Below are 27,115 nucleotides of genomic sequence, written 5' to 3'. Positions count from 1 at the left end.
TACTAGGGTAATGGTCTCCTTATATTGATTCTCTCAATAGATGATTCTTCTCTTCACATAGATAAGGAAAGGAAGTGACTTGGACCCAGGAAAGCCAGGCAGTTGATATAGCCAGACAGACTTCCCCCCCTCAGTCTCTGCATGATGCTTTGAAATGGCCATGTGTGTGTTAGGGGCTTAAGGTGAGCAGGCACAGCGTTTTGAACTGGAAACAATAGAGTCAGCATAAGACGTCTCCACCTTCTTCACAGGGATGCCCTTCACAGAGCTTTGCTGTGGCACTTCTACATGCACAAAGCAGATGTCCTTCCTCTCCTGAGACCTTAACAGCTACCCTTATCTAAGAAGCAATGCCCTCTTCTGCTGAGCCTAAGGAGGCAAGCCTGTGTTGTGTGGGAAAGACTGTGTGCTTGGGGCAGTGGAGAGTGGAGGAGGAGGTTCTCCCCTCTATGCTCCTGAGGGATCATCATTAGCCTCACAGAGCAGGAGCTAGGGCTCAGCTCTATCCTTCAGTTTCTCTGCAGCAAGCTGCCAAGCCACTGAATGGTTCCAGAAGTAGCTTGCTTCTTTCCTTCCCACATGTAGATCCATGAATATCTGTAAGCTCCTTGATGGTCAGGTCTTCCACATATTTGTAGCCTTAACAGTCTTGAACAGTGTCCCAACATGGGAAGGTGTTTAATAAATGTTCAGTTCCTGGCTAACCTATGTAAACATGAGCTTGTGTGTGTGTCTGGGTCAGAGTTTCTTCTAAATCTCAGTGTTTTTCTTTAATTAATTATGCTTTAAGCTTACACACATCATGGTTTGCCAGTGACCTAAGCAGGTTGCACAATTATCATGCATTAGGATTTCCTGACACCTACATATATAAAAAAGAAATTAAATAATATGAAAGATTGAAAAAATCTTTTAATACTATTATGCAGTTGAAACAGCAAACATGTATATAGGGTTACTTTGAGAGAGGCACTGTTCTATGGGCTTTATATGCATTAACTCATTTAATCTTCACACTGCTCCCATTTTACTAATGAGAAAATTGAGACATAGAAAGATTCAGTAATTTACCTAAGGTCACACAGTAGTAAATAGTAGAGTTGGTATTTAAATTCAGGCAGTCAGACTCTAGAGTCTGTGTTCCTAACCCCTATGCAGACTCCATTTTACATTTCACTGAAGACACAGTGAGGATACATTGATTTTATAGCAAGTGACATAGCTAGGGCTCAACATAGGTGCACTTCAAATTCTGTGGTACTTATCTGTAATAACTGGCATTTATATAGCACCTCGCATTTTCTAATACCTTTCATGTTAGTATTACTTTATTGGTATCCTTTGTTTGCATGTTGCTATAGGTGTGTGATACTTTCGGAGATTCATTATCCCATCCAGTCTTCCCATTAGTCCTGTCCTATAAAATAGAGATGAGTTGTTATTTAAGGATATAAGTAACATTTAAAAATCAAATAATACCAGCAAATGCTTAAAAATCGAATAATATAGAGATAATATTGAGAAGCAAATCTATTACTCCCTCCCTCAACTCAGTCCTGCTTCCCAAAAGCAACTTACTTTAAATTTGTTTTTAGTTATTCAGCTGGTTACATTTAAACTCTAAAGTAGAGATTTTTAAATCTATTTCTTAACTTAAAATGTTCACACATGATCCATTGGCTGCCTGCTACAAAGAATAGGGAAAATTCAGCTCACTGCCAGCATCTTCTTTTCCTTCCAATGTTTATTACTTATATTAGAACTTTAATTTTTTTGAGGATGGATTATATTTGTAACTTTGAATTCTATATATTTCTAGTTTTTTTGGTTCAACTGTATCTGGAACTCCATTCTAAAAAAGGGAGCATTTTAGTACATTGCACTTTCAGTTTTTCTTACCACTTTCTCTTTCCCACTTTCTGCTGACTGTATCTTGAATACCATCAAAGTTGCTGCTATTTATATTATGTAATATGTTGTGTAATTAGAATTAAGACCTCTGTGCTTTGTCCATAAGTTGACTATAAAATTTAGAAGTCAAGAAATGGCCTATACATTATGACAGTATTGGTAGTTTTTAGTACACAGCCTACGAATTACACTTTCTTTTCAGCCTGTTCAAATCATGACTATCGATTGAGCTACTTGAAAGAGACTGTTCTTGGGATCAAGATCAACTAGATTCTCAATCACTAAATAATCGTGTCATATTTAAGGATTGATTTTTGGAATAAGTTTGCCCTGGGTTCCTTCAACTTTTCACATCAAGCGTATTCAGTCTTTCAACCATGATGGATAAAGCTTCCCCTACCTGGCCAGGCCCAGTGGCTCATGACTGTAATCCCAGCACTCTGGGAAGCCGAGGTGGGCAGATCACAAGGTCAGGAGATCGAGACCATTCTGGTTAACATGGTGAAACTCCGTCTCTACTAAAAATACAAACAAACAAACAAAAAAAAGCCAGGCGTGGTGGTCAGTGCCTGTAGTTCCAGCTACTGGGGAGGCTGAGGCAGGAGAATGGTGTGAACCCAGGAGGCAGAACTTGCAGTGAGCCGAGATTGTGCCACTGCACTCCAGCCTGGGTGACAGAGCAAGACTGCCTCTTAAAAACCAAACCAAACAAAACAACAAAAAAAGCTTTTTCTATCTTTTCCACCTCCTGGGATCATTATTCCCTTGTTACAATCTGGACCAGGGCTCTGAAGATCAGTAACAGACCTTCCATTCTTGGTCTCCTCTTTTTCATTCTCCTAGGTTGAAACCTGTTTCCTGGATTCTATGTCCTTTCCTTAATCATCATTCTCATGTGTGTTTGAGTACAGTCTTAAACATTGTAGGTTAATAGTCTTAGATCTTAATGTCAAATACAGTGAGTTCTAAATTTCTCTTCAAAGAATCAGTATGTCAGTATGTTCAGTTCTTTGTTCTCCATTTTAAAGTTTAACTTCTTTGTTCTCCTCATCCCTAGTTTCGGTAAACAACCTTTTCCACCAGTTCTAATCAGTAGTTCACATCTGTTCCCCTGGTCACCTCCTCCGTCCTGAGTCACTGCTGGTCACCTGCTCTGACGTGAATCATCCTGAATCACCTGTTTTGTAACTGCCCTTGCTGCCAAAATACTCACTTGCCACTCCAACTCCTACCTCCCCTCTCTTTAAAATAGCTAATCAGAATTAGTTTAGACTGTACAGTCCAACCCTAGCCAATAGAGGAATGACACAGCAGTAGGGGCTACCTGCATCAGGAATAAAAACTTCTTCCCCTCCCTTGTTCAGGTGTGCTCTCACCATTGCTCCATCCACGAGTCATACCCTTCTGTAGAAGTAAAATTGCCTTGCTGAGAAAATTAAATTTATGTTCAAGTGCTATTTCTTTTGTAGCATTGAAAATGTATTTATAACATTAATGTTTCATGTTTCTAAGTATATTAACTTTCCTTTCATATATTTTATATTATGGCTGTGCACAGAATTCTAGGTTGGAAACTATTTTCCTTCAAAATCTTGAAGGAATTGCTACACTGTCTTCTAATATCCAGTCCTTGCTGTTGAGATGTTGAAGACTAGTCTAATCTTTTTTTATTGATAGGAGACATGCTTTATCTTCAAAAACATGTAGAATGCTTGGTGCTCTGAAATCCTACCACATAATGGTAACTGTTAAAACACACACACACACAAACACACACACACATTTTTTCTGACGATCTTTTTAGTTGGATGTTAAACCTCCTAGATTGGTCTTTTATATGTCTCTTAGTTTTACCTCATCTTTTCTATTTCTTTTACTCTATTTTCTTTGAGATTACTTTACTTTTATCTTCCAGTCCTCTAATTCCTATTGAATCTTTCTTTCTCTTTTCTTTTCTTTTCTTTTTTTGAGACAGGGTCTTGCTCTGTTGCCCAGGCACTATCTCGGCTCACTGCAGCCTGTGCCTTCTGGGTTCAAGGGATTCTCCTGCCTCAGCCTCGCAAGTAGCTGGGACTACAGGTGCACACCTCTGCACTTGGCTAATTTTTGTATTTTGGGTAGAGACAGGGTTTCACCAGGTTGTCCAGGCTGGTCTTGAACTCCTGAGTTCAAGTAATCTGCCTGCCTCAGCCTCCCAAAGTGCTGGGATTACAGGTGTGAGCCACTGCGCCTGGCCCTATTGAACTTTTCTATGTTAGCTGTCATGTTTTGAATATCTAAAGTCTCTTTATTATAGCTGAACTATTCCTTTTTCATTGCATTCTATTCTTATTACATGAATGTAATGATTTCTCATGTCATGACTAGGATACCAATTAAAATTGACAGATAATTAGAGAGCAAACTCTGGGGCCAAGCTGACCCAGATACAATCATGGGCTCCACCACTTAGCTACATGCAATTGGGTAACTGTGGAAACAAAAGTGGCTCTATTTTCATGCTAATCTGCCATGTTGATTTCTGATTAGCTCCAGTCTCATGAATGCTTCTTGATTCCTGCTTTACTTACTGTCTTTAGTGTAAGAACTTGTCAGCCTTGATGTTGTGGCAGAAATTATAGGCTATGATGCATATAGTATTCTTGCGTCTTCTGGAGGGTGCTTTTGTGTTGCTGGAGCACATACACCCTTTCTCTATGGTCTATAAGCCTTGGGTCTGGGGAGTAACTGTGGAGATCTACCTGTCTTGCTGCTGCTCAAGACCCATTTCTGTCGGCAAGTTCCCTCGATGAAACACTCTTTATCAACAGACTGAATTTGTCTGCATGGTTCTTTGGTTTCTCAGCTCCTTCAGCATTTGGGTACTGCTTCCCGTATACAGCCCTTTCACACAGCAGTAACTCACTGCACTGTGCGCTTGTTTTCTTATTTGTTAAATGGAGATGGTAAAAATTCATATTTGGTAAGATAGTTCTCAGGAATAAATGAGTTAATATATATAAAGTTCTTAGAATAATGCCTGACTTCAAATAAGTGCAATATAAATGCTATTAAGTTATCTTCTGTTTTCTGCAGAGTTGGTTTTCTGTTTTATTATTTTGGTCTTTTACTTTGTGCTATTGGTTTTCATGTATATAATATATATATATTTATTACATATAATAAATATAAAATATATATTATTTTTATATATAATATATGTAATAAATATATATAATAAATTTTATATTATTATAATATATAGAATATATAACTGTATAATAAATATAATGTATATTATATATTATGTGAAATATATATTTATTATATGTAATATATATATTTGTTATCCAATCACTTTTAAGAATAAAGAATGGGGCTCATTATTCTAGATAATTTGTGTAGATTTCCTCCACTGTTGTGTGAATAGGTCTTTTCTCAAAAACTCCCCTTCAGTGCTTTGAAATTTGACTGGCAGTTTTATGCATGTAGGCAAGGGCTTGTTAGATGACCTGCTTTGTTTCAACATGAGTGATATGGATATCAGCTGACAGGTTGCAGTTTCTCTAATTGCTAAAACAAAGAGGTTTTAAACCTCTATACCCCCAGTAAAAGCTTAAGCAGTTCAGCTGCTTTATTTATCAAGGAGATTCCACTTGCTGGTGTAGGGAAAGAGGGATGAGAGGCATTGGGCAGCAATGTGGTTCAACGACCTCCGGATAATCTTCCCGTTTGCTCGCCTTCTCATGTCTACCTTCTGCCTCATTTGCCAACTTCAGTTGGTGCCTCCAGTGAGAATACTGACTTGAACCTCCATCTCCACTGCAGTCTGCTCTTAGTGGATTTGCATCTGCACTTTGCTCTGCTCCATTTCATATTTCAATAGGTTTTTATTCTCTTTCTGTATTTCCAAAATGTGTTGGAATCTCTGTTCAAATGTTAACTCTCTCCAATTATCTTCTTCGTTAATGAAAGCCATTTTTTGTTACTTTTAAATATCTTAAAATCACTAGGATTTCCATGGAGCCCTGAGATTGATGGGAAGTTTGTTGCTCATTCCACTCTCTTGATCTGGAACTGACATCCCAAATATTATTGTTGATATCACTGTAGATTACCAGTTAATGACTCATGCCCCACCCTGTCCCACCCCGCTTCTTGATTCTGGAGCAATTGGCAACAAAGCTAAAAGTCCTATGTCTCAAAAAAAAAAAAAAAAAAAAAAAAAAAAAAAAAAAAGACCACACATAAACTGTGACAATTGATGCATTATCTCTTCCAAAAACAGAAACCATGACTAATAGATGTTTGACTCTAATTGCTTCAATCAGTTAAGTCATTCCTTCTTCCTAGGAGAAGGAGAAGTAAGAAGTAAAGAGAATAGCTGGTGCTTGATCCTTGTCTTAACCCGTTTGGGGTGCTGTAAAGGAATGCCTGAGGCTGGACAGTTTATAAAGAAAAGAGGCTTCATTGGTTCATAGTTCTCCAGGTTGTATAAGAAGCAGGGCACCAGCATCTGCTTGGCTTCTGGTGAGGGCTTTTGTGCTGCATCAAAACATGGCATAGAAAGTCAAAGGGGAAGCAGGCATGTGTGAAGTGGGACCAAACAGGAGGTGGGACCTCTCTTTATAACAACCCATGCTCGAGGGAAATAACCCATTCCCAGGAGAACTAATTCTGTCTAGCCAGAAGGATAACGCACACTCATTACCTGGAGAATAGCACCAAGCCTTTCATGCAGAATCCGCCCCCAGGACCTAAACACCTAGCAGTGGGCCCAACCACACCACCACAAATTGGGGATCAAATTTCAACATGAACTTTGGGTGAGGACAGACAAATAACCAAACCACAGCAGTCCCAAAGACTTGCCTGTGAGGTGAGAAGTAATGGTAAGTTTCTGTTTTTGAGCTGGGTAGGAATTCAGAGTGTAGAATGGTAGAGATATCCTTTTCCATTTATTTTACAGCTGAAGTACCTGAAACTTTGCAGGTTAAATGACTGGCTCAACGGTAGAGAATTGTTAAATGATAAAGTTGGACTCTTAGATTTCTAACTTGGAGCACTTTAATTCTTCTATGCTGCAACCCTGCTCTATGTTATGGTACTATGACCTCAAACATCGAAATAATAAATCTTTAAAGATGTATTTAATGAAGTTAAAAATATTTATTAATATTTAGAACTATCTTTTCTCACATGATCACAACACTGTAATTCCTAAGGCAAGAAAGGGAACTAATATCATTTAGAAATTCCAAAAAATATACTGGAAGTAAAAACATGTTCAAGTTCTCACTAATCTACAACATCTTACTAACCAGAATTTCTGTGCCCTTTCCCTCACTTTTCAGGCTTTCTGGTGTATAGTTTTCTAACACAGAAAATATTTTTATTTTCTGAATTTCTCATTTCAGTCTTTGAGTTTCTTAGGAAATAGTTGACTCCATTCCTGTAAGTGCCCAGTAGTAAATCACAAATGTCTGTATTTCTTAGTGCCAGAAAAAGCACAAAACGAAAAGGCTCCCTCAGGAGACACACGTGTTTGTGAGCTTCTATGACCTGCAGATGGATGGAATTTGGTGAAAGTCCATTTTACATATGGATGGCTCCTAACATAGCTCGTCTCACAAAATAGCTGGTGATGACATTCGGCCATTTTCATGAAGCATCTCATTTTTTCCTCTGCTCAGCTTGAGATTGGTTCCTGAATTACAATCTCTGGCAGCACAGCTGAAACAGGAAACATTAAGTTGCTGGCACAGAGAAACCCCTTTCCTTTACCCTGAGATTCCATTAAAGCATCTCAGCTAAAACTTTTATAATAAAACTTTTAGCTGAAATAAAAAACTTTTATTTCCTATTCCTATAATAGGAAATACCTATTATAAGGTATTTCCATGTTATTTGAGAAAAAGGAAACAACTAGCTGAAACAAAGCTTTCTGATGTTTTGTCCTTCATAATAATAATAATAAAAAAGAGAAAGTAAAGAGAACATACTATCCAGGTAATTTAGCTAATTTAAAACCATATTGGTGACCTGACCATCTGAATAGTTTAGAAACAGTATTTCTTCCATCATTTCAATATTTGTAGAGCACCTCCGATGTGTTACGTAGCAGATGAGCAGGGCTGATACCCTACTTTTAAGGAGCTCATAAGTTTGGAGAGGGAGACAGAAGAATGAACTATTAAGTACAATATTATATATTCCACGTCATGCTAGGATGTGTTTTAGGCAAGTAGAGGAGTACAGGATAATGAAGAAAAGCAGCTTATCTATCCAGTGCAAAGGGTAGGGGTGGCATGAGAGATGATCAAGATCTTTGAGCTTAACCCTAATTTAGAAAAAAGAGACAGACTTTCCAAAAAGACAAGAGAAGAGAAGAAAGGGCATCCTAGGTAGAAGGAGTGGAATATTTAGATAAGGAGGTGTGAAAGAGGAAAGTGTGCTCAGAGCACAAAGCCTTTAGAGCTAGAGCAGAGCATGAGGTGAAGGGAAGATAGATGACACCAGAGAATGGAAAAATGGTGTTGTTGCCATGGCAATAGTTTGAACTTTGTGCTTCAGACCCGTCTTTCCCAATATCTGTGAGTTTCTTACATGCTTTTGCAGACTGGAATTTCTGGTGGTGCAGTAGAATTAACTTGCATCTGTAGTTACTGCAGAATTTTTTCAGTCATGGTTTGAGCACAACTGCATCCTGCCCTGATCATGTGAAGAAGGAAAAATGCCCTCATGTTCCATGGACACATGCTTTCCTTAGCCCAGCCTGGCACTTCTCTGAGTGACTCTGTTTACCTGCAGCAACCTGTGCTGCCGCTGCTCCATCCATCTCGGGATCACCTCCTTTCAGTGTTCATGTGAGAGGCGGTTCTGTCAGAGGATTAGGAGGATTAGCCTCCGCTGGAGCTAACGAAACCACATATTTCCTCAAATTTGTACAATTTGAGTACACATTGCCTCAAATTTGGCAATACGCCTGTGAAAATGACCAATGCAGAAAATGATCCACTGGGGACCATCCCAAGGAATTCTTTGAAATTAAGTGGACGGTGACAAGAAAACATTTGTGCTTTAGAAACTTAATGCTGAAGGATGAATTATCTACCTACATCATGATCAGAACTTTAAGTAGTATCTATGGGATGAAGATGTGCACATATATATGTATATAAATACTTAATTTTAGAAAGCAGTATGGCATTGAGGTTAAGATTCATCCTAGGCTCTGGGGTGAATCAGCCTGGATCTGAATCATTGATCTCATACTAGCCTATTGTTATGACATTATATAGAGAATTATAAAACATCTCTGTACTTCAGTTTCTTTATCTGTAAAGTGGGGGTTATAATAACACTTATTTATTGGAGTTGTTGTGAGGATTAAATGTAATAGTACATATAAAGCAATTAGAATAATATCTGGCACAGAATTTATGCTCAGTAAAATTTAGCTGTTATAATAAGATAAATTGACAGGATAAAGGAAGAAGGAAAAGAGGAGACATAGGATAACCTGAACAATGGGAATGATAATTGATTGCATGGAAGGGATCTAGAAGGAGGTAAAAGCAAGAATCTAGAAGGAGGTAAAAAATTGGGGGAAGATCATGAAAGAAGAAAGAGTTTCAGTATTTGAGGTGTTAAATGTGAACAGATTGTGATATACATAAAGTGATATGCCAAGTAGTCAGTCAGGTATACGTAAGTTTGAGGCTTGTATGAAAGATGGGTCTGAGGATACACATTTTGGGAACTGCCAGTTGACAGGTGAAAGTTGGGGCTGTTAGGGTATAGGAGACGGCCAATGAGAGAGTGAGGAGAAAACCCAATTTATCCTTAAGATAATTGCCTAAAATATTCAGATAATTTCCTCTTATTTACACTTTAAGTTAATGCAGTTTTGTTTTTCTGATAATGCAAGTAATTATGCACGCTTTCCGCATATAATTCTGACTGACCTTCTTAATGGTCGTTTTTAAAAAGCTGTGATTCTTCCCCACCAGTTAGCCTTTGCTTGAAGGGAAAATCTTCTTGAGTTACCCCGCATTGGGACTTTCACCGCAAGACAAAATGCAAAATACCTCCTGCTCTGTTGTCTTCAGTGAAGGCCAAACAAAAGTAATCAGCTGGAGTTCTCTCCTCCTTAGATGAAAGCCCAGCTGTGTCCTGTCCAGACAGGGAGCTTGGAGCCAAGCGGCGGGGGGATAGGCCACTTACTCTGTGATGGAGGATGAATAGTGGGGCCCTTTGTGCTGCTGGCACGTTGGCAGGGCAGGCTGGTATTAGAGGAGAAAGCCTATGATTACTTCAAACACAGACATTTTCCCTTCAGTGGTGTTACTGTGCAGCCTGGAAGTTAAACTGCAAAGTGACCACCAGGGCACTTCCACAGCTCCAATGCAGCAGCCCCTGGTGAGAAAGAGGGTACCACCTGCCTAAGGGTGCTGAGGCCTAGGACCTGTGGCCGTTTCGGAGGGAAGTGGATTCAGAAAGGCTTTCCACAGTGAACCTGTGCAAACCTTATAAGTGCTGGCCCCTCTCCCTCTGCCCTTTCCAGCCTCCGGATCTGGACAAGTCCACGGTAGATAAACCAGGAAGCCGACTCAGCTTGGGCACAGACACTAGCAAAGCTGAGCCACCAACCCCATGCCAATAAGCAAAGTTAAGCTTCAGTGAAATCACACAGGTTTTAGCAATCAAAACATCTAGAAAAAAGTGATTTTAATTTCAGCATTCCTACAAGTTGTGCTTCACTCTTTAGGTCTTATTCTGATCACTAACGAGGAGGACTTATCATATTTTTAGTGCTGAGAACTAGTAAATCACCAAAACAGATGCTCAGTGTCAGTATTATGGGTGGTAGGTGGTGAGCAGAGAATATCTATTCTAACCTATTTCTAAGACTATGCCAATTTCCCTTGCATGTGGGGAGGAAGAAACAACCTAATGTTCTCTTTCCAGACTCTTGGTCAGTTGTTTTCATGCATCTGGTCGCCCTCCTTAGCTGAGATACAAATAGAGATACAAATAGAGGATCTGCTTCTTTTGGCATTTTGTTCCCTGCTGCCTCCTTACAGTCAGCTTTAGATTTACCACTCACCCTCAGTAACTCTGCTGGCTGCGATTCTACTCTGCCACTGCTTATAGACCTAACATTCCTTGGACAACTCCTCAGTATTGTATTTTTTTTTTTAAGAGACAGGGTCTTGCTCTGTCACCCAGGCTGGAGTGCAAGTGGTGTGACCATGGCTCACTGCAGCTTGGAACTCCGAGTCAAGTGATCCTCCCACCTCAACTACCCAAGTAGCTGTGTCTACAGGTGCACACCGCCATGCCCAGCTAATTTTTAAATTTTCTGTAGAGATGGGGTCTCACCATGTTGCCCAGGCTGGTCTCAAACTTCTGGCCTCAAGTGTCTCTCCTGCCTCAGCCTCCCAAATTGCTGGGATTATAGCATGAGCTGTGCCCAGCCTGTCCTGTATTCTTTGAGTGTGCTTTGCCCAAGTGTCATTAAATGCTGCACAGGGTTACTGTTTATCATAAATCACACCAGGAAAGGCCCACACATGGTGAACTCTCTTCTTGAACCTCCAGAGAATCTAAGTATGTAAAGTTAAAAACAAACAAACAACAACAACAAAACCATGGCCAGTCTAAAAGTGACTGCAAAACCTTCAAAGATTTTGCATCTTGGACACGAAAGCTAATTGTATGGGACACCTCAAATTTTTTCACCCACTCTTTCTTCTTTCTTTCTTTTTGCTTTTCTTGGGGTTTCAGATTGCAGGACAGCAATGATGTCACCATACCCAGCTTATGGCAGTTAGTCAGAGGAAGCTACTTAAATCCTGACACTTACCCTACATTTACCATCCTCAGTCTTTCCTCAATCTTAGAGTCATGCCTTCCTCTCCCCAAATATCCCCTTCTCTCTCCTATTTTTCCATCACCCTCCCCCCTCAACACATTTCCATTAGGAAGGCCAAGGGGAAAATAACCCACTAACCTCTAAGAAAAAAAGACATCGGGTTTTCTTACTTGCTGATGTTGAAGGAAAAAGAAATATCAACAGAACACCTTCTCCATCCCTTTAAATCCTACCTACTACTAGGATTGGACTGATTTCCAATTCTGAAAAGGCTTCAGAAAATACTCAGCAACTCTGCAGACATGAGTAGGAGAATTTTGATAGATTAGGAGCAAATGTTACAGTCAAGACATTCTGAGAATGTTCTGCCTTTTTTATCCAGAAATATATAAATCGTGCTCCTTTAAAGACACAATTTGTTGTGTAACATACCTGACCTTTGACCCCTAGGATGTGGGGTGTCAGGTGGTGATGGTGGGACGGAGGCTTTTGCAGTCACTTTCTAGAATGAGCCTCTTCTTTAACAAGAAAAAGGGTGGTTCTCCCACCTAATATGGGAAAACAAATATTTTGAAAGCAAAAACCTTGGAGAGAAAAGCTTTAATGTCTATAATTCATTCATGTCGTTTATCACCATCTAAGTGGGAGCTGACTTGAACACACTGTGTGCGTGTGTGTGTGTGCAAGAGAAGGATTGGGTAGGATGTCCCCCGACTCTGTTTTTTCAGAGGGGTTAAGATGAATTATAGTAAGAGTTGTTTCACTCCCAGAAAAGATTAATTTGGAAAACATTTCTTTTGACACACTGCTTATAATTAAAGTAATTCTTCATTTTTCTCTGTTTCCTTTAAGTAAAAACTTGTCGCTTTATTTAACCTTCCATCAATTAACTCTCTCAAAGAAAAATAACCTTGAGTCCCATAAACACACATATTTAATTCTTTATTGACAGAGAACAGAGGAGCAATGAATGCCACTTGCTGCAGAGACTCCAGCATTACTACAGCTCCCAAGTCAGATACCCTGTGTGCACCAACCTCCAACTCAAGTCAGATACCCTGTGTGCACCAACCTCCGGTTTCTTGCTTTCTCTGGCAGGGGTTTTGATTTTGAAATCCTGACTCCTACAAGTTTCACCAATGCATACAGTTAGATACAGTAATTCTACTAAAATTATGCCATTGGAAATGTTTGCATAGGAACATTCTTCATTCATCAAGTGTGTTTCGATCTCTTTTGTGCTAGGCACTGAGGACACAGTAGTGAGCAAAATAAACATTATCACTTCCTTTGGCTTGTAGTCCAGTGGGGAAGAAATCAATTAACTAAATAATTAAAATAATATACAATTAACAATAATAGAAAGCATTATAAAGAAAAGTACGTCTTGCTTTGAGAATCCCACATTAGGGGACCTGACTTATGCAGAGTGAGAGGGTGTTAGGGGAAGTTGTCAGGAAAGTTATCAGAAAGGTCTTTCCTGAGGATATGTCTGAACTAAGACCTGAAGGATGACTGCTGTGTTAATACCATGGAATTCCATATAGCAATTAAGGACACATGAAGAAAAACATGTATCGAAATGGATGGCCTTCTAAATCTAGTGTTTGGGAAAAATCAAGTTGCAAGATGACACTATGATATATTGAATCATTTTTTAACATGTTTTGTATGCCCTGTGCTTTTTGCCATGTGGCTTTGTAGTAACTTCCTCTAGAATTGTGAATTACATCTCATTGCCTCACTGAAACTGGATTTACCGGTGTCATTGGCTTTGGTTTGTGAAAAGTGGGCAGAAGTGACCATGTGTCAGTTTCAGGGGAGACCTCAGAGACACGGTGTCTTTCTTCCCATCCTCTTATATTCAGGTGATCTTCTGTGAGATGAGAAAGGCCCAGGTAGCCTCTGCCTCTTCAGCCCAAACCTAGAACAAACACATATGAAACAGACATGAACACAACCACACCCAGAGGACCCACAGCCTACTCTGCAGAGCTACCTGTCTGAGCCCATCTGATTAAGCAAACTTTTGCTAACTTGCAACCTCATGAGTTTGAGAACAAATGCTTATTGTAAATCACCTAGTTTTGGGGTGGTTTGCTAGATAGCATTGTTGTAGCAATAACCAACAACACAGAGTCATACAATATAAAACCATTTATGTAAATTTTGAAAATCTGTAAAACAAAGCTATGTATTATACATGAATACACGCATAATTTAATGTCATAAGAAAAGGAATGGAAAAGAGATTCACCAGAATTACAACAGTCATTAGGGTACAGCGCTGCCTTTGACAGTATCTAAAGTGTTTCATTTCTTAAAAACCAAACCAAATCCAAAGCGTGATTGGCAAGCTTTTAGCCATCAATAGGGCTAGATGGTAGATAAACAGACTCTGGTTCAAAATTTTTTTTTTTTTTTTTTGAGATGGAGTCTTGCTCTGTTGCCCAGGCTGGAGTGCAGTGGTATGATCTCGGCTCACTGTAACCTCTGACCCCTGGGTTTGTGCTATTTTCCTGCCTCAGCCTCCCAAGTAGCTGGGACTACAGGTGCCTGCCACCATGCTCGGCTAATTTTTTTTTCTTTTTTATGTATTTTTAGTAGAGACGGGGTTTCACCGTGTTAGCCAGGATGGTCTCGATCTCCTGACCTTGTGATCTGCCCGCCTCAACCTCCCAAAGTGCTGGGATTACAGGCGTGAGCCACCACGCCTGGCCTCAAATTTAACTTTACCCTGTGGTCCATACTGCTTTGCCGTTCAATTTTCACCCACCACACCCTTGCCAATTTAATTTCAAATGCTTTAAATTGAGGCTGAACACTATACAAATTTGGCGTATTGTAAATATACTTTATGGGGACCAGCTGGAGTGCCAAAATTTTTATCAGATTATAAATGTTAATGGGACTATCTATATATAAGTGATTGATGGCATAATTTGACCCTGCTAATTGATTGTTTTTCACAGAATTACCTCTGCTTCTTGAAGTTCTGGTACTGTCATCCATCACTTCCAGAAGATAAGAAAAAGATGTTAAATACTTCCATTGAACAGAGTGTTGCCTGTGACTTCTATTGTTAATTGTAAAAACTTAATTTCTGGTCTCCCTATTAGACTGTTAGTTTCACCAACTATTAATATTAACTACAATATTTATTACAATGCCAAAGTGCACAGATATAAAAAGAAATTAATCTCTGTTTTCTCACAATTCTGCCACAACTATAAAATCAAAACAGATTTATAAATAAATTTAAACAAAATTACAAAAATGACTTTAAAAACTGAAACTAGCAGATGATGTGACAGATGATGTTTGAGGAAATGATGTTACCTCTCACAAGACAGAGAGCTTACATGCCCCACATCTGTAGGTTTTTGAACATTCAATTTGAAGTGATACCTAACGCTGTGATTTGGTGTTTACTTAGGGCAAAGCCATTATTTCTAAATTATCTTTTCTTCTTTTTCTAACTAGCACATGACAGTAATATGACATTTTTTTTGGTTCCAATGAAATAGTTGTAAGCACTAAAATCCTAAGGTATTGTTCAGCCATGAACATTCAGAATACCCAGATAAGCTTCTTTTAATTTTATTTTAGTTTGTCATTGAATTCAAAACACAGGATTTTAAAATTATTTTTAGTGATCAGACCCCCTTGTAGGAGTAACATTAACCTAGATTTTTACAACTTAAAAATTCTCAACACCCATCTCTAGACAACCAGAATTGGTATGTTCGTGGTGAGTAAAGTCTGATTTTAAGATGTCTCATAATTCCCACTGCCTCAATCTTATATTGGACAAAAAAGTATCATTCTGTGGCCTAGTTTTAAGGCTTACATCAGAATGAAATTCTTAGGAATTTAATGTTTCACCTTTCCGGAGAGTAATAAAGGATCTGAAGAGTAAGAGCTCAGGGTAAGTCTCTGCAGATTTAAGGGGACTTAGATGGGAACAATGGTTCACACCTGTAATCTCAACACTTTGGGGCACTGAGACAGGGGGATTGCTGGAGTCCGGGAGCTCCAGACCAGCCTGGGTAACATAGTGAAATCCTGTCTCTATTTTTCTTTTTAATTAAAAAAAAAAAAAAAAAAAAGAAAGAAAGAAATTGAAGTCAATTAGAAGACTGGTCAAAATTCCGGGATATGTAGCTTAAGGTCAGTGTCTAAGTTCCAATAGACAGATGAAAACCCCTGGAGGTGGGAAATAACGAAAACAATAAGATACACAAAGATATAAAGTGTTATTACTATTACATATTACTATATATATATAGGACACTTGGAAATATTAGGGGTTTAGACCCAGAGCCACCCAACAAAGAGCCTGGGATTCCACCAGTCAACACCCCCAGCACTGAGTCTATAGAGTCTCTGGGTTTTTACCAGGCCTCAACACAGAAACATCCATTGGATATAGGACCTGAGAAACTGCTTGTTGGTTACAGTTGGTTTGCAGAGCAGAGGTGGTTCTTTATGAGAAGTATTGTGCCCTGTTCTTTACCTCTCTTCCTTTCAATGCTCACTTGTTCTAGAAAAAAACTGCTGTGGAAGTCCCTTCAAGGCAATGTCTTTTCTGAAGGACAATGGACAGCAGAAGGTGCTTAAAAGTTTTTTTTCTGGGCCGGGCGCGGTGGCTCAAGCCTGTAATCCCAGCACTTTGGGAGGCCGAGACGGGTGGATCACGAGGTCAGGAGATCGAGACCATCCTGGCTAACACTGTGAAACCCCGTCTCTACTAAAAAAAAACAAAAAACTAGCCGGGCGAGGTGGCGGGCGCCTGTAGTCCCAGCTACTCGGGAGGCTGAGGCAGGAGAATGGCGTAAACCCGGGAGGCGGAGCTTGCAGTGAGCTGAGATCCGGCCACTGCACTCCAGCCCGGGCGACAGAGCGAGACTCCGTCTCAAAAAAAAAAAAAAAAAAAAGTTGTTTTCTGCATGAGAATAATGATGGGAAATATTGTGGGTCTCTCTTAAAAAATGGAATGAAGTTAGCATTTAAGCCACGACTAAGTAAAAGCCATAGACAGAGTCAACTAATTCTTGACCACATTCTGCATGTGCTTATAACTGACTGTAAAAAAAAAAAATTGTTATAATGATAAAATTAAAAATTGTTCAGGTTAAGAACTCCAGGAACTAGGTTAGTTATTGCTTTCAGTGCTTTGTCATGCAGAGTAATAAGAACTGACAAAAATACTGGCCCCAAACCATATTGGTTTTGTTTTGTTTTGTTTGAGAGGAGTCTCACTCTATTTCCTATGCTGGGGTTTAGTGGAGCGGTCTTGGCTCTTGGCTCACTGCAACCTCTGCCTCCGGGGTTCAAGCAATTCTCCTGCCTGAGCCTCCTGAGTAGCTGGGATTACAGGCATGCATCAACACTCCCAGCTAATTTTTTGTATTTTTAGCAGAGATGGAGTTTCACCATGTTGGTCAGGCTGGTCTCAAACTCCTGAACTCAGGTGATCCACCTGCCTCGGCCTCCCAAAGTGCTGGGATTACAGGTGTGAGCCACCATGCCCGGCCTACCACATTGTTTTATCATAAAAATATGGAAAGAGCAATCAGTACAGTAAAAGTGTAATAATTGTACAGATGTTATCATGAAAGCCTGGTTTACTAAAAGGAAATATCTGGGTCAGGTCTAGACCCAGAATCAACGTTCTCTAGTAATAACACACTGCAGTTCACAGAAGGGGTCTTTATCCCTGCATTTGCTTAAATTTGCTACACTAACTTAGTTTTTTAAAACACAGTGTATCAAAGATAGATTTACTTCCCTTGGGTTTTATTGCCAGATTATGGCATTTATTTCAGTGTTATTCCTAGTCTGTAACACACTAACAAAAACTTGTGATATACAAAGTAACTGCTAATATCTAGAGAGTCCCATTAGCTGTGTCCTTACAGTAATATGGAGACTTAGCAACATACATTTTGAATAATTATGAATCACACATGGGAACAAACATTGTTCTGTAACATCTTGTTCTACTTTTAAGTTTTCTCAGCATTTGCCCCAAGAAATCTTATAATGAACTAGAAGTTTTCTTCTTTCCCCATTGTAGATATGGAGATATGGTATGACACAAGGTGTTTTCATATACCTCCTGTGACCACTACCATTTTAAATGTCTGCGTGGCACACTCCTCCTGCACTTTGCTGTTGGAAGCGGTCCTTGGCAACTAAGGAAAATAGCTTTGGTTCATGTATTACTCAGCTAGGGCTACCGTAACTAAATGTCACAGGCTGGGTGACTTATACAACCAAAATTAATTTCTTTACAGTTCTAGAGGCTGAATGTCTAAGATCTAGGTGTTTCTCAGGATTGGTTTCTCCTGCAGTCTCTCCTTACGGCTTGCAGGCAACTGTCTTCCCACTGTGCCCTCACATAGCCTTTGCTTTGTACACGTGCATCCCTGCCATCTCTCCCTCTTTTCATATTGGATTAGGGTCCCATCTTTATGACCTCATTTAAGTTTCATCACTCTTCAAAAGTTCTATCTGCAAATACACACTAGGGTCAGGGCTTCAACATACAAATTTTGACGGACACAATTCAATCTGTGACAGTCCATAACCTTGTGGAGATAATGGAGAGGTCTTATGACCATGCTCATAGGTAAAAGACACAACCTGTTTCTCCTACAGACTTTACAGATCTCATGATGCATAATCTGACTGCCAGGAAGCCATGTTATTCCACCCAGTATTATAATGAACACACATACTCCCAGATGTTCTCTGCTGCCTGAATCAGCCTACAGCTGGCTTCATCACACCTTTTCATGCCAGATTCAGAAATAATGCTATCGTGTGCTCCAACTGATTCATGGATGGAGTTACTTCAAGTGTCATCTTTCTGTCTGACCCAAAATTGAAATATAGCCTCATAAAACAAAGAAGGTCAAAATTATCCAGGTTGGAGATTAGAGACCACTCTTGGTACAGTCTCTGATAGGAGATGCTCAAGCAAAATCCTAACAGTGTTTTAAGCCAACAAAGCATTCAGATCATGAGGACGTTTCTTAACAAGTGTCCTTTAAGTTAAAACTAGGATGTGTGCCCTTGTTTAAGTGAAAGGCTGCTAGGATTATCTTTTCATAAAATAAAATAGCATTTGCTCTGGAGGGGAGAGACTACACAACACACAAAGACATGAATGTGATCACTTGGCAGCCAGACAGAAGTTAGGAAAAGATACCTGTGCTCTAAAATAAAGAATATTCTGTGCACACCAAAAAATGTAAACTTTGTAGACCATTGTCATTCCTTATCAAAATATACTGGAAGATACAGGGTGGTACAAACCAGGACAGAAAAACAAAAAAGAACTGCAAGATTTTATTTCCTCTTCAGTAACCACTTGGGTTTCACTTTGAAGAAGGGGGAAAGAACTTGCCACAAAATAACTTTGTCATTGTTGATTATTCGCCAGATCCCAGATATGATTCATTCCTTTATTTGGAATCAGAAAAGAGCCACACAAGACTGTGAGTACATATAAAATCATATAGACCAATGAGGTAAATGTTGATTTGTGCAATTAGCCAGACCTGGGAGCTCTCAGTAGAAACTCCTTTGATTTTTGACTTCTAGAAAGTTATTCTACCAGAGAATTATTATGGTAATTGAAATTAGGAATGGAATTACAGTTGAACCCTAAATAACATGATGTAGATGCTAAAACTGCTATTTAGCTGTTACACTGAACTGTTTGGAACAATGCAAGGACAGGGTCTACTTGTGAGAGCACTAATTTTAATTTTGGGATCTGTTACACTGAACTGTTTGGAACAATGCAAGGACAGGGTCTACTTGTGAGAGCACTAATTTTAATTTTGGGATCTGTTACACTGAACTGTTTGGAACAATGCAAGGACAGGGTCTACTTGTGAGAGCACTAATTTTAATTTTGGGATCTGTTACACTGAACTGTTTGGAACAATGCAAGGACAGGGTCTACTTGTGAGAGCACTAATTTTAATTTTGGGATCTGTTACACTGAACTGTTTGGAACAATGCAAGGACGGGGTCTACTTGTGAGAGCACTAATTTTAATTTTGGGATCTGTTACACTGAACTGTTTGGAACAATGCAAGGACAGGGTCTACTTGTGAGAGCACTAATTTTAATTTTGGGATCTGTTACACTGAACTGTTTGGAACAATGCAAGGACAGGGTCTACTTGTGATAGCAGTAATTTTAATTTTGGGATCTGTTACACTGAACCGTTTGGAACAATGCAAGGACAGGGTCTACTTGTGAGAGCACTAATTTTAATTTTGGGATCTGTTACACTGAACCGTTTGGAACAATGCAAGGACAGGGTCTACCTGTGAGAGCACTAATTTTAATTTCGGGATCTGTTACACTGAACCGTTTGGAACAATGCAAGGACAGGGTCTACCTGTGAGAGCACTAATTTTAATTTTGGGATCTGTTACACTGAACCGTTTGGAACAATGCAAGGACAGGGTCTACTCGTGAGAGCACTAATTTTAATTTTGGGATCTGTTACACTGAACCGTTTGGAACAATGCAAGGACAGGGTCTACTCGTGAGAGCACTAATTTTAATTTTGGGATCTGTTACACTGAACTGTTTGGAACAATGCAAGGACAGGGTCTACTCGTGAGAGCACTAATTTTAATTTTGGGATCTGTTACACTGAACCGTTTGGAACAATGCAAGGACAGGGTCTACTTGTGAGAGCACTAATTTTAATTTTGGGATCTGTTACACTGAACTGTTTGGAACAATGCAAGGACAGGGTCTACTTGTGAGAGCACTAATTTTAATTTTGGGATCTGTTACACTGAACCGTTTGGAACAATGCAAGGACAGGGTCTACTCGTGAGAGCACTAATTTTAATTTTGGGATCTGTTACACTGAACTGTTTGGAACAATGCAAGGACAGGGTCTACTCGTGAGAGCACTAATTTTAATTTTGGGATCTGTTACACTGAACTGTTTGGAACAATGCAAGGACAGGGTCTACTCGTGAGAGCACTAATTTTAATTTTGGGATCTGTTACACTGAACTGTTTGGAACAATGCAAGGACAGGGTCTACTTGTGAGAGCACTAATTTTAATTTTGGGATCTGTTACACTGAACTGTTTGGAACAATGCAAGGACAGGGTCTACTTGTGAGAGCACTAATTTTAATTTTGGGATCTGTTACACTGAACTGTTTGGAAAAATGCAAGGACAGGGTCTACTTGTGAGAGCACTAATTTTAACTTTGGGATCTGTTACACTGAACCGTTTGGAACAATGCAAGGACAGGGTCTACTTGTGAGAGCACTAATTTTAATTTTGGGATCTGTTACACTGAACCGTTTGGAACAATGCAAGGACAGGGTCTACTTGTGAGGGCACTAATTTTAATTTTGGGATCTGTTACACTGAACAGTTTGGAACAATGCAAGGACAGGGTCTACTTGTGAGAGCACTAATTTTAATTTTGGGATCTGTTACACTGAACCGTTTGGAACAATGCAAGGACAGGGTCTACTTGTGAGAGCACTAATTTTAATTTTGGGATCTGTTACACTGAACCGTTTGGAACAATGCAAGGACAGGGTCTACTTGTGAGAGCACTAATTTTAATTTTGGGATCTGTTACACTGAACCGTTTGGAACAATGCAAGGACAGGGTCTACTTGTGAGAGCACTAATTTTAATTTTGGGATCTGTTACACTGAACCGTTTGGAACAATGCAAGGACAGGGTCTACTTGTGAGGGCACTAATTTTAATTTTGGGATCTGTTACACTGAACCGTTTGGAACAATGCAAGGACAGGGTCTACTTGTGAGGGCACTAATTTTAATTTTGGGATCTGTTACACTGAACCGTTTGGAACAATGCAAGGACAGGGTCTACTTGTGAGGGCACTAATTTTAATTTTGGGGTCTGTTACACTGAACCGTTTGGAACAATGCAAGGACAGGGTCTACTTGTGAGAGCACTAATTTTAATTTTGGGATCTGTTACACTGAACTGTTTGGAACAATGCAAGGACAGGGTCTACTTGTGAGGGCACTAATTTGAATTTTGGGATCTGTTACACTGAACCGTTTGGAACAATGCAAGGACAGGGTCTACCTGTGAGAGCACTAATTTTAATTTTGGGATCTGTTACACTGAACCGTTTGGAACAATGCAAGGACAGGGTCTACCTGTGAGGGCACTAATTTGAATTTTGGGATCTGTTACACTGAACTGTTTGGAACAATGCAGGGACAGGGTCTACTTGTGAGGGCACTAATTTAAATTTGGGATCTGTTACACTGAACCGTTTGGAACAATGCAAGGACAGGGTCTACTTGTGAGAGCACTAATTTTAATTTTGGGATCTGTTACACTGAACTGTTTGGAACAATGCAAGGACAGGGTCTACTTGTGAGAGCACTAATTTTAATTTTGGGATCTGTTACACTGAACCGTTTGGAACAATGCAAGGACAGGGTCTACTTGTGAGGGCACTAATTTTAATTTTGGGATCTGTTACACTGAACCGTTTGGAACAATGCAAGGACAGGGTCTACTTGTGAGAGCACTAATTTTAATTTTGGGATCTGTTACACTGAACCGTTTGGAACAATGCAAGGACAGGGTCTACTTGTGAGAGCACTAATTTTAATTTTGGGATCTGTTACACTGAACCGTTTGGAACAATGCAAGGACAGGGTCTACTTGTGAGAGCACTAATTTTAATATTGGGATCTGTTACACTGAACCGTTTGGAACAATGCAAGGACAGGGTCTACTTGTGAGAGCACTAATTTTAATTTTGGGATCTGTTACACTGAACCGTTTGGAACAATGCAAGGACAGGGTCTACTTGTGAGAGCACTAATTTTAATTTTGGGATCTGTTACACTGAACCGTTTGGAACAATGCAAGGACAGGGTCTACTTGTGAGAGCACTAATTTTAATTTTGGGATCTGTTACACTGAACCGTTTGGAACAATGCAAGGACAGGGTCTACTTGTGAGGGCACTAATTTCAATTTTGGGATCTGTTACACTGAACCGTTTGGAACAATGCAAGGACAGGGTCTACTTGTCAGAGCACTAATTTTAACTTTGGGATCTGTTACACTGAACCGTTTGGAACAATGCAAGGACAGGGTCTACTTGTGAGAGCACTAATTTTAATTTTGGGATCTGTTACACTGAACCGTTTGGAACAATGCAAGGACAGGGTCTACTTGTGAGAGCACTAATTTTAATTTTGGGATCTGTTACACTGAACCGTTTGGAACAATGCAAGGACAGGGTCTACTTGTGAGGGCACTAATTTTAATTTTGGGATCTGTTACACTGAACCGTTTGGAACAATGCAAGGACAGGGTCTACTTGTGAGAGCACTAATTTTAATTTTGGGATCTGTTACACTGAACTGTTTGGAACAATGCAAGGACAGGGTCTACTTGTGAGGGCACTAATTTTAATTTTGGGATCTGTTACACTGAACTGTTTGGAACAATGCAAGGACAGGGTCTACTTTTGAGGGCACTAATTTTAATTTTGGGATCTGTTACACTGAACCGTTTGGAACAATGCAAGGACAGGGTCTACTTGTGAGGGCACTAATTTTAATTTTGGGGTCTGTTACACTGAACCGTTTGGAACAATGCAAGGACAGGGTCTACTTGTGAGAGCACTAATTTTAATTTTGGGATCTGTTACACTGAACTGTTTGGAACAATGCAAGGACAGGGTCTACTTGTGAGGGCACTAATTTTAATTTTGGGATCTGTTACACTGACCTGTTTGGAACAATGCAAGGACAGGGTCTACTTGTGAGGGCACTAATTTTAATTTTGGGATCTGTTACACTGAACCGTTTGGAACAATGCAAGGACAGGGTCTACTTGTGAGAGCACTAATTTTAATTTTGGGATCTGTTACACTGAACTGTTTGGAACAATGCAAGGACAGGGTCTACTTGTGAGGGCACTAATTTGAATTTTGGGATCTGTTACACTGAACCGTTTGGAACAATGCAAGGACAGGGTCTACTTGTGAGAGCACTAATTTTAACTTTGGGATCTGTTACACTGAACCGTTTGGAACAATGCAAGGACAGGGTCTACTTGTGAGAGCACTAATTTTAATTTTGGGATCTGTTACACTGAACTGTTTGGAACAATGCAAGGACAGGGTCTACTTGTGAGGGCACTAATTTTAATTTTGGGATCTGTTACACTGAACCGTTTGGAACAATGCAAGGACAGGGTCTACTTGTGAGGGCACTAATTTTAATTTTGGGATCTGTTACACTGAACCGTTTGGAACAATGCAAGGACAGGGTCTACTTGTGAGGGCACTAATTTTAATTTTGGGATCTGTTACACTGAACCGTTTGGAACAATGCAAGGACAGGGTCTACTTGTGAGAGCACTAATTTTAATTTTGGGATCTGTTACACTGAACTGTTTGGAAAAATGCAAGGACAGGGTCTACTTGTGAGGGCACTAATTTGAATTTTGGGATCTGTTACACTGAACCGTTTGGAAAAATGCAAGGACAGGGTCTACTTGTGAGAGCACTAATTTTAACTTTGGGATCTGTTACACTGAACCGTTTGGAACAATGCAAGGAAAGGGTCTACTTGTGAGAGCACTAATTTTAATTTTGGGATCTGTCACACTGAACCGTTTGGAACAATGCAAGGACAGGGTCTACTTGTGAGGGCACTAATTTTAATTTTGGGATCTGTTACACTGAACAGTTTGGAACAATGCAAGGACAGGGTCTACTTGTGAGAGCACTAATTTTAATTTTGGGATCTGTTACACTGAACCGTTTGGAACAATGCAAGGACAGGGTCTACTTGTGAGAGCACTAATTTTAATTTTGGGATCTGTTACACTGAACCGTTTGGAACAATGCAAGGACAGGGTCTACTTGTGAGAGCACTAATTTTAATTTTGGGATCTGTTACACTGAACCGTTTGGAACAATGCAAGGACAGGGTCTACTTGTGAGGGCACTAATTTTAATTTTGGGATCTGTTACACTGAACCGTTTGGAACAATGCAAGGACAGGGTCTACTTGTGAGGGCACTAATTTTAATTTTGGGATCTGTTACACTGAACCGTTTGGAACAATGCAAGGACAGGGTCTACTTGTGAGGGCACTAATTTTAATTTTGGGATCTGTTACACTGAACCGTTTGGAACAATGCAAGGACAGGGTCTACTTGTGAGAGCACTAATTTTAATTTTGGGATCTGTTACACTGAACTGTTTGGAACAATGCAAGGACAGGGTCTACTTGTGAGAGCACTAATTTTAATTTTGGGATCTGTTACACTGAACTGTTTGGAACAATGTAAGGACAGGGTCTACTTGTGAGGGCACTAATTTTAATTTTGGGATCTGTTACACTGAACTGTTTGGAACAATGCAAGGACAGGGTCTACTTTTGAGGGCACTAATTTTAATTTTGGGATCTGTTACACTGAACCGTTTGGAACAATGCAAGGACAGGGTCTACTTGTGAGGGCACTAATTTTAATTTTGGGGTCTGTTACACTGAACCGTTTGGAACAATGCAAGGACAGGGTCTACTTGTGAGAGCACTAATTTTAATTTTGGGATCTGTTACACTGAACTGTTTGGAACAATGCAAGGACAGGGTCTACTTGTGAGGGCACTAATTTGAATTTTGGGATCTGTTACACTGAACCGTTTGGAACAATGCAAGGACAGGGTCTACTTGTGTGAGCACTAATTTTAACTTTGGGATCTGTTACACTGAACCGTTTGGAACAATGCAAGGACAGGGTCTACCTGTGAGGGCACTAATTTTAATTTTGGGATCTGTTACACTGAACTGTTTGGAACAATGCAGGGACAGGGTCTACTTGTGAGGGCACTAATTTTAATTTTGGGATCTGTTACACTGAACCGTTTGGAACAATGCAAGGACAGGGTCTATTGTGAGAGCACTAATTTAAATTTGGGATCTGTTACACTGAACCGTTTGGAACAATGCAAGGACAGGGTCTACTTGTGAGAGCACTAATTTTAATTTTGGGATCTGTTACACTGAACTGTTTGGAACAATGCAAGGACAGGGTCTACTTGTGAGAGCACTAATTTTAATTTTGGGATCTGTTACACTGAACCGTTTGGAACAATGCAAGGACAGGGTCTACTTGTGAGAGCACTAATTTTAATTTTGGGATCTGTTACACTGAACCGTTTGGAACAATGCAAGGACAGGGTCTACTTGTGAGGGCACTAATTTTAATTTTGGGATCTGTTACACTGAACTGTTTGGAACAATGCAAGGACAGGGTCTACTTGTGAGAGCACTAATTTTAATTTTGGGATCTGTTACACTGAACCGTTTGGAACAATGCAAGGACAGGGTCTACTTGTGAGAGCACTAATTTTAATTTTGGGATCTGTTACACTGAACCGTTTGGAACAATGCAAGGACAGGGTCTACTTGTGAGAGCACTAATTTTAATTTTGGGATCTGTTACACTGAACCGTTTGGAACAATGCAAGGACAGGGTCTACTTGTGAGAGCACTAATTTTAATTTTGGGATCTGTTACACTGAACCGTTTGGAACAATGCAAGGACAGGGTCTACTTGTGAGAGCGCTAATTTTAATTTTGGGATCTGTTACACTGAACTGTTTGGAACAATGCAAGGACAGGGTCTACTTGTGAGAGCACTAATTTCAATTTTAGGATCTGTTACACTGAACTGTTTGGAACAATGCAAGGACAGGGTCTACTTGTGAGAGCACTAATTTCAATTTTGGGATCTGTTACACTGAACTGTTTGGAACAATGCAAGGACAGGGTCTACTTGTGAGAGCACTAATTTTAATTTTGGGATCTGTTACACTGAACTGTTTGGAACAATGCAAGGACAGGGTCTACTTGTGAGAGCACTAATTTTAATTTTGGGATCTGTTACACTGAACCGTTTGGAACAATGCAAGGACAGGGTCTACTTGTGAGAGCACTAATTTTAATTTTGGGATCTGTTACACTGAACCGTTTGGAACAATGCAAGGACAGGGTCTACTTGTGAGAGCACTAATTTTAATTTTGGGATCTGTTACACTGAACCGTTTGGAACAATGCAAGGACAGGGTCTACTTGTGAGAGCGCTAATTTTAATTTTGGGATCTGTTACACTGAACTGTTTGGAACAATGCAAGGACAGGGTCTACTTGTGAGAGCACTGATTTCAATTTTCGGATCTGTTACACTGAACTGTTTGGAACAATGCAAGGACAGGGTCTACTTGTGAGAGCACTAATTTTAATTTTGGGATCTGTTACACTGAACTGT

Source organism: Rhinopithecus roxellana, chromosome 3, assembly GCF_007565055.1.
Source record: "Rhinopithecus roxellana isolate Shanxi Qingling chromosome 3, ASM756505v1, whole genome shotgun sequence".
NCBI classification, from domain to species: domain Eukaryota; kingdom Metazoa; phylum Chordata; class Mammalia; order Primates; family Cercopithecidae; genus Rhinopithecus; species Rhinopithecus roxellana.
This window is presented reverse-complemented; position numbering follows the sequence as displayed.